Here is a 14,606-nt window from a genome sequence, read left to right as displayed (position 1 = left end):
ATCGTTTATTGTTTAGTCAGAAGACTTTCAAAAATTTTGGAAATAGCAGGTAGGATGCTAATCGGTCTGTAGTCCTTGTTGTTCATTGGATTATCAATTTTGCCAATAGGTACAACACGTGCTATCTTCCAAAGCTGTGGAAATGTTGAAGTTGTTATAATGTGATTGTAGAAGTTCGTTATGGTAGGAAGAATGACAACAAGAGTTTTTTTCAAAACGTTGAGTGGTAACTGGTCAAAGCCGATAGAATCACTGGACGCGGAATTGAATTCGGTCAGGACTTCTTCATTCGTTGCATTCCTAAATGAAAAAGAAGATGACGAGGACCTACCAGCCACAAATTGTTCATCAAAAGTAATAGGAGCTTGATTTGACATGAAGAACTGATTCAATGATTCGGCAGTGATGTTACACACATCACCACCACCTGCTCTACTTTGAGTTTTTGAAAGTCCCAAACGTTTTATATTCTCCCAAAGTTTATTGGAAGAAAGAGAAGGGTTAAGGAGCCGAGAGAAGTAAGTGTACTTAGATTGTTTCACTACACGGTTTGACCTATTTCGCAACCTTGCAAAAGCATTCCATTTAGCTGCGCTGGGTTTATCTGTTTTCCATTTATCATAAGCTTCAGATCGTTTTTGGAAGAGATTTTTGATGTATGGATTAATCCATGGAGCACTAGGATCAACAGTAGTTTTCATTTTCAACGGGGCATGATCATCAATGACAGAATAAAGCATATCGTTTAAAATTTGTAATTTTCCATCAACTGAGTTGCAGTAATAAATAGCATCAAGATTGTACCTTTGCAAGTCAGCTATTAAACTATCGGTGTTTATCTTGTGATATTCTCTTGTCCAATACACAGCTGGAGGTTGATGAGGTACCTTAACTCTGTAATCGAAGCAGATCAAATCATGATCGCTAACACCTCCTATAGAAGATTGAAAGATGTTGCTAACGTTAAACGTACAATTTCCAAGTGCATAATCAATAAAAGATGAACTGCAGCCTGATTTATGACAAGTGGGGGAAAGAGGTAAAATTTTAACAGAAAGCGATTTAACCATATCGATTAACTTGTTTGTAACAGGTGAAGAAGTGTCACACAAATTTATATTGAAATCGCCCAGCAATACGAAATGAGATTCAGTAGCACTGATTTCCAGCGCAAGTTCGAAAATACTGTTAAGTTTAGAAACCCTTAAATCTGGAGGTCTGTAGACAATGCCACACACAAGCTTTGAATGAACTAATTTAACAAAAAGGTAATCAATTTCATCACCAGCATCAGACTTAGCAAGAACCTTATACTTTGCTTTACTGTTTAGATAGAAAGCAACTCCTCCGCCTCGCTTCTTATTGTCTAAAAGTCGATCAGAACGAACAATTTTGTAGCCATCTAACTCAACAAATTTGTTTGTTATTGAAGACTTCAACCAAGACTCAACAATCCCCAACACAGCTAGCTTTAAGTTCTGAAAGAAGGTTCTGTAATAATCAATATTTTTAACAATGCTGCGAACATTATGGAAGGCAATTTTAATGTAGTTCCTAGCGGGTTTCTCAATAAAGTGTTTCATGATCGTATCAGAAATGCAACGTGAATTAACCGATTCATAGACATCATCGGGCCTTACCTCGGAACTGATCATCATCTCATTTGTTAGGACTGCTGAAGGCTCACTGGTCGATTCGCGTTTTTTGATTCGAATTCACGGACCTGAACGCCTTCGGGCCAGTAGAAGGAATCACTGACAATACCAACCAGGTCATCAGATACCGTCACCTTGAAGGAGATGAATGTTAGCTCATCGATGTTTTTGTTTCTCGGAACTAACTTGGCACAGCGGAACTAACTTGGCAAGTGTCGAACTCTCAGCGTTCGAAATCTCTTTGATGTATTCCAGGATGTCGACTTCTGTTTGATCAATGGCGAATGGTGTTACATAGAAAGACCTCAGCACTTCTTCAGTCTGATCACGTTGACGTTGGTTCCTATTTGCAACTCTCAGACGACATTCCGTTTGTGGGTTTCGTTGTTCATCATCTCCCGGGTTAGTGGTGACCGTTGCAGCAGATGATGAGGAAGAGAGAGCGGTGGAGGTGGAAGCAGTAGCAGCAGTTGAAGTGGCAGCAGGAGTACTGGCAGCAGCAGTGGCAGTAGCAGTAGCAGTAGACGTGGCAGAGGTGGCAGCAGTAGTAGTGGCGGCAATGGTAGTTGGAGCAGGAGTAGTGGCAGTAGCAGCAGCAGCAGCGGTAGTAGCAGTAACAGTTGCAATAGTATTGGTAGATGCAGTCGAAACGCAACTTGCAGTATTTTGGGTGGCTGTGAGTTGGTTCACAGAACTGTTTTCCACGATAGGTGATAGAGCTGCCAGACCATCCTCACCAGCTGATGAGTTCTCCAACTGCGATTGTAAGGAACTGTCCAGGTTTATCCGATCAATACTCGAATGAAAATCCGCAAGACCGCCACCAGAACAGCCGGAAAGTAATTGCTGGAGACGATTGGATGCACTGGATTCCCTTCTGTTAGATGGTACAGCCGATAACATAGTATTGAGAACTTTCAAATTTTCTCCATATTGTCCGATGCGCAGGTCCATGGAATCCACACGTACCAGAAGATCCCTTAAAGTTTTCAGCAGCACTGTCTCTCGGTCCATGACAACAGGATTGAAATTTACTCGGCAGATGTCACAAAACCACAGTAGTCCCACATTCGCCGTCCAGGCTTTGTGATTCGTCGCGTTTAATCCAACACAGCAGGGGTGAAAAAATTTTGCGCATGATCCACTGCACAGGACGGTCTTATCCGTGGGCTCAGTTGGATTGCCACAAATTCTACATGGATCCATGATCATCAAATTCACCCTACGTTTCTGCAGCACACTTTCAGAGAGAAGTCCCTACCAGGAGAAGTATGTAAATTCAGTTGGAAACAGGAAATAGCAAAACTCAGAAATCTACCCTGAAACTAGAACTGCACTGTACAATTGCAAGCTAGGTTTCCTATACAATGCGAAATAACCGTCTCGCTCAGAATCCACCAAAGCATCCGACCAGAACCAGAATCTAGCCGGGCTGATGTATACCAACTTTTGAGACCGCCGATATACACAACAACAGCGACTCTATTCACGCATCAGCACCGCACGCACTGTTTAACTTCTGACCAGGACTGGCTCAGGTTGAACAACACGACTTTTGAGACTGTCGTATATAAACACCTTCGCTATCCTATCTAATCGTAAACAGTGGAACGTGTGAATAACTGGAGCAAAACTGAAACAGCAAATTCTAGTACTACCCAAAGAGCAACTAACACAGATACAGTATTTATGAGCACAAAGCAGATAATGAGTAAGACCACCGATTGTTCCCTAAAGAAAACACAAACACTCCTGGCAACGAAATATCACTGTCAATGGCGGCAGAATAGAAGCAGGGAGTGAATTTTCAAACCAGCTCACCACTTCGATTTGGGCAAAACTCGATGCGTACTTTATGTTGGAGCTAATTGTTTACCGATTCACTGAAGTTGCAGTCCAAATGGTATTAAACGATACTATTAAAACCGATTCGAAAACAGAGCGCTTATCTATGCAGGTTTGACGATTTAGCCGTTACGTTACGTTTTGTGACTCCTGGAATAATTCCCGGTAAATTGATCGAAAAGTGAGTTTTTTTTAGTAGAAAGTGTCATTTTCGGAAAGATTAATCCGTGCTATTGGTAATTCGCAAACCAATTTGGGCATCATCGTTGCGTGGTCACGCATACCCGCTCAAGTATCATCATCATCGAGTGTGAGCACCCGTTTCTACATCTACATCGTTCATCAATCATCGTGCGCTGAGTACACTCAAAAAATTCCACACGTCATCATCATGTGTCTCACACTTAATTTTGCGCTTAAAGGGTGTCCACGATGAAATTGCCACACACAGAATTGATTCGCAAAATTCGAGTTTTCATCCGATTGCCATCACATTTTCAGGGATTGAGAAATAACTATTAAACTTCATTTTACCATTTTACTCGTATTTTATTTACAGTCCATACGCAAATGCCCGCTTCTTGGCCTTAACCCCGGCCATAAGATTCTGCACAACCTGTGAATCAACCGTTTTTTGCATGTAAACCCATACTTTCTTCAGTTCCTCGACTGTCTTCACTACCTTAGGTCGTTTAAGAAGGTGCTGCTTCATAATCGCCCAGTACTTCTCGATGGGGCGGAGCTCCGGAGTGTTGGGAGGGTTGAACATTTTCGGCACGAAATTGACCTTATTGTCCGCATACCACTTCAGCACGTCCTTGGAGTAGTGGCATGAGGCCAAATCCGGCCAGAAGATTGTTGTGGGCCTTCAGGAGAGGAAGCAGTCGCTTCTGGAGGCACTCTTTTATGTACACCTGTCCGTTCATCGTGTCCTGGGTCACGAAAGGTGCACTCCGCTTCCCGCACGTGCAGATGGCTTGCCAAACCAGGAATTTCTTCGCAAATTTGGACATCTTCTGAGTGCGGACATGCTCCGGAACGCTGAACTTATCCTTGGCCGTGAAAAACAGGTTGCCGGGGATCTGTTAGAAGTCGGCCTTCACATATGTTTCGTCGTCCATGATGCAGCATTCAACTTTCGTCAGCATGTTGAGGTACAACTTCCTGGCACGGGTTTTGGCGGACTTGTTCTGCTTCTCGTCGCGATTAGGGGCCTTTTGTACCTTGAACGTTCGAAGCCCAGCCTTAGTTTTGGCCTTCTGGACAAAACTTCGGCTTAGGTGCAGCTTCTTAGCCACATCCCTAACGGAGGCGTTCGGATTTCGGTTGAAGGCCCCAACTACGCGGTTGTGATTTTTGGTGTTGTACGGAATACTTTTTCCTTCACTTCTGGGCTTCCGATCGGTGGTCAACCGTTCCTCGAACCGCTTAATCACTCGCGACACCGTGGAATTCGCGATTCCCAACGTTTTAGCGATGGAACGATGCGAGAGATCCTTGTTCTCGTGATGAATGCGCAATATTTTATCACGCACGAGCTGTTCTTTCGACTCCATTTCCGCGAATTTTGATCACAGGACTTTAAAACTTGCAGGATGTAAATAATGCACTATGAACTAAATCCACCCAAATTTTCATTGAATTCTACCCAACGGTTAAAAAGTTAGAGCAATTTCATAGTGTGGCAATTTCATCGTGGACACCCTTTATTGTAAAACACCATCCATTTCATGTGTGAATCTTATGCTATAAATCATGCCTGAACACTATGGATTTGAATTGTGACACACTTGGATTCTATGTGCGTCATTTGGTGATATCAATAGCTTTTCACATCATAGTTCAATATTGTACACTATTCTACTTTATCGATTTCTACTTAATCGACTCTAAAAATGAAACGAAAAATATATAAACAAAGCTGCCAGAAAGCAGAGCTTACGCATGCCTTTTTTTAATGGGTCTGATTTGGGATTCGATCATGGACTGTTGGGGTGTGTGCTGCTGCCGGAGTCTTCGTTCGATCTCACTGTGCCACGGTTGTTCTCATATATGAGGCGGGTTGATAGGATAAAGTCATAACTCTTGTTTTCGATGTTTACCTTTCTGAGCAAGCAATTCACATCGCATTGAAATGCAAAACACTTCAAATCCATCTGTTTTGAACAGTAGTGTGATTCAATGTGCAATACACTTGAACAGATAGTGAAAGATTTTTAACATTTCAAAGTTTGAAACACTATAAATTAACGTGTATAACACATTCAACCAAGGTGAAATACACTTAAAGTAAATGTGATTGTGCATTTAAAAAATCAAGCGTTTAAACCCTTCGATCAAACGTGTGGAATTTTTTGAGTGTACCGAGCCTCGATCAAGTGCACCACAACGAAGGTCATCCACGCTGCGCGTCCCTTCCATCTGTGTAACCGCCTACACATATAACGCTCGGTGGTGGTAGTAGTATAGGATTATCAGAAAAGTTTTTGTTTTTTTTTTTTCCTCCCCCATTAAGCTGGGTTTAGATAGGGCAAGTCAATTGATCAAGTCAGTTGAATTCAACTGACTTGAACGCGAATTGAACGTGTAAACCATGCGATTCAACTGACTTGATCAACTCACTTGAATTGAAAAAAGTTGAACCTGACTCAACTTTTCAAGCCAATTGAATTCAACTGAGTTGATCATTTGACTTGCCCTATCTAAACCCAGCTTTAGTTAAATTTTCATTTTGTATTTCTGTGTTTGTAGTGTTTCTGTGCGAGTTTAAACATCAGCGAGTCCCACTAGTAGAACAAAATGAATGTTTTGTCGGAAGACGACATGGATGACCATTCATCTCAGAAAACTGATATGATGTCATCCCTGGCTCGTCGTCTCAGTCTGTCAATGTGCAGGCTGAGAAAAGCATCAGATTGCGGGCTTACCCGATTGACTCGACTGGCCCATGGGTTGTCTATTTTCAGCCCAAAAACAAAACCTTTGAATGTTGTTCAGATATCTGATGATCTGACAAAGCGATTCTCTGCCGTGACCGAAATAACGAAGGTTAGGCACAACAACCTTCGTGTGACCGTCGCTAACCTGAAACAGGCCAATGAAATAGCTGTTTCACAATTTTTCACACTGGAATATAGGGTGTACATTCCAGCCTCTGATGTGGAGATCGAAGGCGTGGTCACTGAGGCGAGTCGGAACCCCGAGATACTGGAGAAGCAAGCGGTTGGCCGATTCAAGAACCCCTTGCTTCCTCCGGTAAAGATACTGGCCGTTCATAGAATGAAGTCAGTATCGCTCAGCGAGGGTAAAAACTTCGTCTTCCTGTGCGGTTGTTTGTACCTCGGGTCATGAACTGCCAGAATTGCAAGCGGTTTGGACATACGGCCTCCCACTGCGGCAACAAGGCACGCTGCTCCACATGCGGGGAGAAGCATGAGGATGGCGCCTGCGCAGCTACTGCATCAAAATGCGTGTAGTGCAACGGAATTCCTCCTCATGCTCTCTTGTCGTGCCCGGCGTACAAACAGCTCGGGGACAAAATGAAACGCTCCCTTAAGGAACGTTCCAGGCGGTCTTTTGCAGAAGTGCTTAAGACAGCCACGCCATCGACCAATGACAAAAATCCCTTTTCTCTTTTGTCAGATGACGAGACTGACTCTGACTTGGCTGAGGAGGGAACTTCTTTCCGTTTTTCTGCACGGAAACGAAAACGCATCCGTTCGCGGATTGTTGCAAATAAAGAACTCCCAAATCAACTTGCCCAAATCAAGGAGTGGTGGAAAAAATGAGACTTCTACTCCTCCTGGATTCCGCAGAACTGACTATACCCAGGATTTTCCACCTCTCCCGGGGACATCCAAAACCCCTGATGTCTCATTTTTAAGAACAGCAACGCCTTCTTCATCTGGTTTGTTCTCATTTGATAAAATTGTGGACGATATTCTCAAGTACCTGAATATTTCTGATCCTCTCAAAAGCATTGTCCTTACATTGCTTCCCACTGTGAAATCCTTCTTGAAGCAATTGACTTCAAAATGGCCCCTTCTTGCAGCTATCATCTCCTTCGATGGATAATTTTCCAAACGAGGTCGGAGATTTGATCACTGTTCTACAGTGGAATTGTCGAAGTCTTATTCCGAAATTAGATTCGTTCAGGTATTTAGTCCATAACAATAATTGCGATGCATTTACCCTCTGAGAAACATGCCTCTCTTCAGAAATTGATCTCCCTTTTTATGATTTTAACATTATTCGATTGGATCGTGAGGATTCACGTGGAGGACGGGTACTTTTGGGGATCAAAAAGTGCCATTCCTTCTATAGGGTGAATCTTCCCGAATTCCCCGGTATTGAAGTTGTCGCATGTCAGGCTACCATTAAAGGTAAGAGCCTTTGTACTGCTTCTGTATATATTGCTCCTAGAGTCTCTGTTAATCGCAAACAACTTTTCGACATATGTGCGGTACTTCCCGCTCCATGGTTGATCATGGGAGATTCTAACTCCCACGGTACAGGCTGGGGGGGGAGCTGTACGATGATAAACGTTCTACTTTGATTTATGATCTCTGCGACAACTTCAACATGACAATACTTAACAATGGAGAAGTAACACGTTTGGCTGGTCCATCCTCGAATGGTAGCAGATTAGACCTCACCTTTTGCTCCAATTCACTATCGTTGGATTGCACTTGGCATGTAATCCAGGATCCGCACGGTAGTGATCATCTGCCGATCAAAATTTCGATTGCCAGTGGGTTCAACTCTTTAGAATCGGTTAACGTCGCGTATGATCTAACCCGTAACATCGATTGGACTAAGTTCCAATCCGTGATAGACGTCGACAGCGCACTTCAAGCTCAAACACGACCGGTGCCGCGATCGTCAATTCGTAAGAAAACACCATCGCTCTGGTGGGATCAACAATGCTCGGAGGTTTACCGTAAAAAGTCCGACGCGTTTAAACTTTTTCGGAAACGAAGAACACGCGAGCATTTCGACGCATAAAGGGTGATACGGTCAAAATTTGGTCAATATCAACTAGACGTATTTCTTTCAATTTTCCATTTAAAAAACCTGAACACCCCTCATTTTGAAGGTGTGTGTGTGTAGAATGTTGCTCCTATTTTGATTTTGGAATTCACTCTTGAGTTGTCAAAATGCCGTCCAAGCAAGAAGAGCAGCGTATCAAAATTTTGCTCGCGCATCGTGAAAATCCGAGCTACTCGCACGCAAAGTTGGCAAAATCGCTAAAAGTTGCCAAATCAACCGTTACAAATGTAATTAAAGTGTTTGGGGAACGTTTGTCGACAGCCAGAAAGTCTGGATCGGGGGGAAATCGAAAACCGGAAGCCGCTGAGACGACAAAGAGAGTTGCCGGTAGTTTCAAGCGAAACCCTAACCTCTCTCTCCGAGATGCCGCAAATAAGCTGGGTGTATCGTCTACAACCGTGCATCGAGCCAAAAAACGAGCCGGACTATCGACTTACAAGAAGGTAGTGACTCCAAATCGCGATGATAAACAAAATACGACGGCCAAAGCGCGATCCCGGAGGCTGTACACGACGATGCTGACGAAGTTTGACTGCGTGGTAATGGACGACGAAACCTACGTCAAAGCCGACTACAAGCAGCTTCCGGGACAGGAGTTTTATACGGCAAAAGGAAGGGGAAAGGTAGCAGATGTTTTCAAGCACATGAAACTGTCAAAGTTCGCAAAGAAATATCTGGTTTGGCAAGCCATCTGTACCTGTGGCTTGAAAAGCAGCATTTTCATAGCTTCCGGGACTGTCAACCAAGAAATTTACGTGAAAGAGTGTTTGAATAAACGTCTGCTGCCTTTCCTGAAGAAACACGGTTGTTCCGTACTGTTTTGGCCGGATTTGGCATCTTGCCATTACGGTAAAAAGGCCATGGAGTGGTACGCCGCCAACAACGTGCAGGTGGTTCCCAAGGACAAGAACCCTCCCAACACGCCAGAGCTCCGCCCAATTGAGAAATACTGGGCTATTGTCAAGCGGAACCTAAAGAAGACCAAAAAAATTGCTAAGGGCGAGCAGCAGTTCAAGGCAAACTGGCTTTCTGCGGCGAAGAAGGTGGACAAGGTGGCTGTACAAAATCTGATGGCAGGGGTCAAGCGTAAGGCCCGGCAATTCGGATTTGGAAAAGCGGAAGCCTAACTGAATATTTTTCCTGAATTTTATACTAATTGAACTTGAAAAAGAAATTTAATTTGATTTTTTGAATAAACGATTTCACCGATTTACACGCGTTTTCCCTTGACCAAATTTTGACCGTATCACCCTTTACACATCTCTTGAACGCGAACTCAAGGCCAAACACCGGGTTACTGGCGGCAGTTTGTAGACGGATTGTCGCGCGAAACGTCTATGAATACGCTTTGGAGTACGGCGCGAAGAATGCGTAACCGGTCTACTAACAACGAAAGCGAGGAATGCTCTGATCAATGGATTCTTAAATTCGCACGAAAAGTGTGTCCGGATTCCGTGCCGTCGCAGTTGATTCCTCGCGAAACCGCGAATTCGGTCGAACTTTCACTCGCTCTCCTTTCGTGTGGCAATTCTGCCCCGGGATCTGATAGAATAAAGTTCAACTTGCTGAAAAACCTCCCAGACGTCGCTAAGAGACGCATTTTGAACTTGTTCAATCAGTTCTTGGAGCTCAATATTGTTCCCGACGATTGGAGACGAGTAAGGGTGATAGCCATTAAAAAGCCTGATAAACCCGCGTCGGATCACAATTCGTATCGGCCCATCGCGATGCTGTCGTGTATTCGGAAATTGATGGAGAAAATGATCCTTTTTCGCCTCGACAAATGGGTTTCAGATACTCAATTTGGTTTCCGTAGGGGTAAGGGAACGAACGACTGTCTCGCGTTGCTTTCCTCGGAAATTCAGTTGGCTTTTGCTAAGAAAGAGCAAATGGCTTCTGTGTTCTTGGATATCCAGGGGGCTTTTGATTCAGTATCCGTTGATCCGTTGAAGTTCTTTCAGAGAAACTCCACGTTTGTGGATTTTTTTTTTTTATAATTACTTTATTTGTACAGGCTCAATCGAATAAACTTTACAGAGCCGAGTTATCCTTTGCGTTATACATTATTACTGTCTTAAATTTAAAGTTAAAGGAACTGGACCGAGTACTCGCGGTTTTCTCGAGGTTAGTGGAGATTTACAATTTTTTGGATGGGAAAAGGGAAGAAGGAGGTTTGAAATGTGGTTTACGATACAACTATTTACCTAATCCTAATGCATGAAATTATTTCTATTCATCTTGAAAACAAACATTGAAAAAAAAACCCACACGTACAAAATACAAACTAAACACAAGGTTAATCAAACTTACAATCTAAGGTTAATATCTTTAAAGTAAACATATATGAGTTTCATAAACTCCAGATCGCGTCTAGCCAAAATATCCCGAACTGGAACATTAGGTTGTCTACCTCGAGCCCGAAGGGAATCATAAAAATGTGATCTGACTCCACGATACTCTGCACAAGACCAAAGGATGTGATCAGCGTCCTGATAACCTTGTCCACATTCACAGAGATTGCTGTCTCCCAACCCCACACGGAACAAGTGAGCGTTTAGACAATAGTGATTGGACATGAGACGAGACATCACGCGTATGAAGTCTCGACCCAAGTCCAACCCTTTGAACCATGCAAACTTCGACACTTTAGGGATAATTGAATGTAGCCATCGTCCCAAGCTCCCTTCACTCCATTGATGTTGCCAGCTAACGAGCGACTGCTGACGATAAATAGAGAAAAATTCACTATAGGCGATTTGTCGATCATAAATGTCGCCGTTTGTGGATTGTCTCCATTAATTAATAACTTTTTGTACAATTTGCTGTCAGAGAAACATATGAGCTTTTCTCATGGAAACTCTACAGCTTCACGATTTAGCTACATGGGTCTCCTCCAGGGCTCATGTTTAAGCCCCCTTTTGTATAATTTCTACGTCAGAGAAATTGACAATTGTCTAAGCGACAACTGCACGTTGAGACAACTTGCAGATGACGGCGTAGGGTCTATCACAGGGCCAAAAGAGGTTGACCTGCAAGGACCCTTACAGGATACCTTGGACAATTTGTCTGCTTGGACTATCCAGCTAGGTATCGAATTCTCCACGGAGAAAACTGAGTTGGTCCTTTTTCTAGGAAGCATAGCCCAGCACAACCGAAGCTTCAACTTTTGGGTAAGCCGATCACTCATTCTATGTCTTTCAAATATCTTGGGGTCTGGTTCGATTCCAAATGCACTTGGCGATCCCACATTGAGTATCAGGGATCGAAAATGCCAACAAAGGATCAATTTTCTCCAAACAATTACCGGAACGTGGTTAGGAGCTCATCCGCAAGATCTTCTAACGTTGTACCGGACAACGATTTTATCGGTTTTAGAGTACGGTAGTTTTTGCTTCCAGTCGGCGGCTAAAACGCACATCATCAAGCTGGAACGGATCCAGTATCGTTGTCTTCGTATCGCGTTAGGGGATGCATGCACTCGACTCATACGATGAGTCTGGAAGTGTTGGCGGGCATGTTGCCACTCTCAGATCGGTTTTCGGAATTGTCCCTCAGGCTCCTCACCCGTTGTGAAGTTATGAACCCACTGGTAATCGAAAACTTTGAGAAGCTTCTTGAGCTCAACGCTCAAACTCGTTTCATGACTATGTACTACGTGTACATAACACAGGATGTCAGCCCTTCACAGCATAATCCTCATCGTGTATGCTTCTCCGACTTCGGCAATTCAGTTAGTTTTGATTTATCTATGACGCAAGAGATTCGCGGAATCCCAGAACATCATCGTTCCATGGTTGTTCCGTCATTATACACTGCAAAGTTTTGCCAAGTTGATTCCGCTAGATCGTTCTTCACAGATGGATCACTAATAGAGTCGGCCGCTGGTTTTGGTATTTTTAACAAATTTCATAACGCCTCTCGAATGCTTCATGCTCCTTGTTCCGTATATCTTGCTGAGCTGGCGGCAATACATTTTACTCTAGAAACTATCGCCTCACTTGCACCAGATCACTATTTTATTTTTACGGATTGTCTCAGTTCTGCTAAGGCTATTCGCTCTATGAGGTCGGTAAAGCACTCCTCGTATTTTCTCATGAAAATACGAGCGCTTCTAAGTGCTTGACAATTTGTCATCACCTTTGCAAGGGTCCCATCTCATTGCTCGATTCCGGGCAATGAGATGGTGGACTCACTTGCTAAGGTGGGCGCTATGGAAGGCGATATTTACGATCGACAAATTGCCTACGATGAATTTTTCTTCGTTTATCGTCAACAGTCACTCGAGCGAAGGGAGTTTGGGACGATGGCTATATTCGATTATCCCTAAGGTGTCGAAGAGTCCTTGGTTCTAGGGGTTGGAGGTGGGTCGAGACTTCATTCGTATGATGTCTCACCTCATGTCCAATCACTATTCGTTAAACGCTCACTTGTTCCGTGTTGGGCTGAAGGACAGCAATCTCTGTGAATGTGGACAAGGTTACCAGGACGCAGATCACATGATTTGGTCTTGTGCTGAGCATCGTGGAGTCAGATCTGAGCTGTACGATTCCCTTCGGGCTCGAGGTAGACAACCTTTCCAGTTCGAGATATTTTGACTAGATGCGATCTGGAGTTTATGAAACTCATATATGTTTACTTTAAGAATATTAACCTTGGATTGTAAGTTTGATTAAACCTTCTACTTAGTTTTTATTTTGTACGTGTGGGTATTTTTTAAATGTTTGTTTTCAAGATGAATAGGCATAAGTTCATGTTTTAGGATTAATTAAATATTTGTATTGTAAACCACATTTCAAACCTCCTTCTTCCTTTTCCTAAGAAAAAAATTGTAAATCTCCACTAATCCTTTAATTTTAGATTTAAGACATTTATAATGTACAACGAAAATGATAACTCGGCTCTGTAAAGTTTATTCGATTGAGCCTGTACAAATAAAGCAATTAATAAAAAAAATAGTTTCTGAGACACGTTTTATTAAACATAGTTAATAATTACAAAATTGTGTCCGAAAAGAAATAGCAGAAAATCAATTAAGCTTTATGCAAAAAGTATACTCCGAAAAAAATTGCATTGTTAAAAACAACCGTAAAAATATAATTTTAAATACCTTTAATCTTCAAAGGTTGAGCCAGCTTGCAGTTGTTTCTAAATGAAATATTGTGGCGGAGACTTGTTATCGTGCTTTCTTAGTTGCTAACGTCATATCTCACTCATACTACGGCATTTGGCAATCGGTAAGCATTTTTATCTCCCACGAGGCAATTACGAATGCAATTTAACTGTTGTTGACGATTAAATGCGAATATACTCAAACTGCATTTAGCGGCGCCGGTGGTGTAGTGGTAAGCGTAACTGCCTCTCACTCCAAAGGGCCTGGGTTCAGTCCCAGTCGGTGCCATCGGGATTTTCTGAGGCATAAAATCTCTGATCAAAAACCGTTGGTCTCCGGTTCATGATTTGATGGGTCTCAGTACGGAAAACAAGATCGGCAAACACTCTGGAATAAAAAAAAAAAACTGGAATGCACTTGATAACGCATAGTAGACTGGTGCAAAATTTGAAATTTTCGCTCCGCAGTACTCAAACGGTTTTTTTGTTCATACTTTCTCAAAATTCACTCCTATTTCACTCTGCGATAACGATAACGGTTCTTGTTGTAAATTTTCTCAGCTACAACTTTGATTCACTTTTCGATTATGTGTAAAGAACAACAGTTATTAATGGTTCAAGTCACTAGTGTCTTATGATAATGCTCAATCAACTGTTCAGCAGGCAACATTGGCATTTCTGGCGCGTAGAGTAGAGCACAACAATCAGGACTACTATGTCACACTGCAGAATACAGTGTTGCCCAAAAAACAGCGGTTTGATCATGTCATAACATTATCAATCCTTCAATAAATGAATAACTATCTAATTGTAACCCATAAGAATAGCTATAGAACTATTTAGCAGTACAATATGGCTTTCCATCTAAACTTCAAATGGTTTGTGCCAAGTTAATTTCTTACCAAATGAGTTTAAATTTGTGAAGCTAATCAGGTCTAACGCATAGTC

General features: G+C 42.6%; 1 protein-coding gene across 4 annotated transcripts in view; it reads right to left on the bottom strand.

Moving 5' to 3' along the window:
* The window catches only part of Irk1 (Inwardly rectifying potassium channel 1), a 308,434-nt gene that overhangs the window by 40,660 nt on the left and 253,168 nt on the right, over window positions 1-14,606 (bottom strand). The gene's annotated exons all lie outside the window — the stretch shown is intronic.

The sequence above is a fragment of the Ochlerotatus camptorhynchus genome, unplaced genomic scaffold, assembly GCF_037179485.1.
Source record: "Ochlerotatus camptorhynchus isolate MF236.1 unplaced genomic scaffold, CSIRO-AGI_Acam_v1.1 ptg000370l, whole genome shotgun sequence".
Classification (NCBI taxonomy): Eukaryota; Metazoa; Arthropoda; class Insecta; order Diptera; family Culicidae; genus Ochlerotatus; species Ochlerotatus camptorhynchus.
The sequence above is the reverse complement of the archived record's forward strand: the minus strand, read 5'-3'. Positions and strand labels throughout refer to the sequence as shown.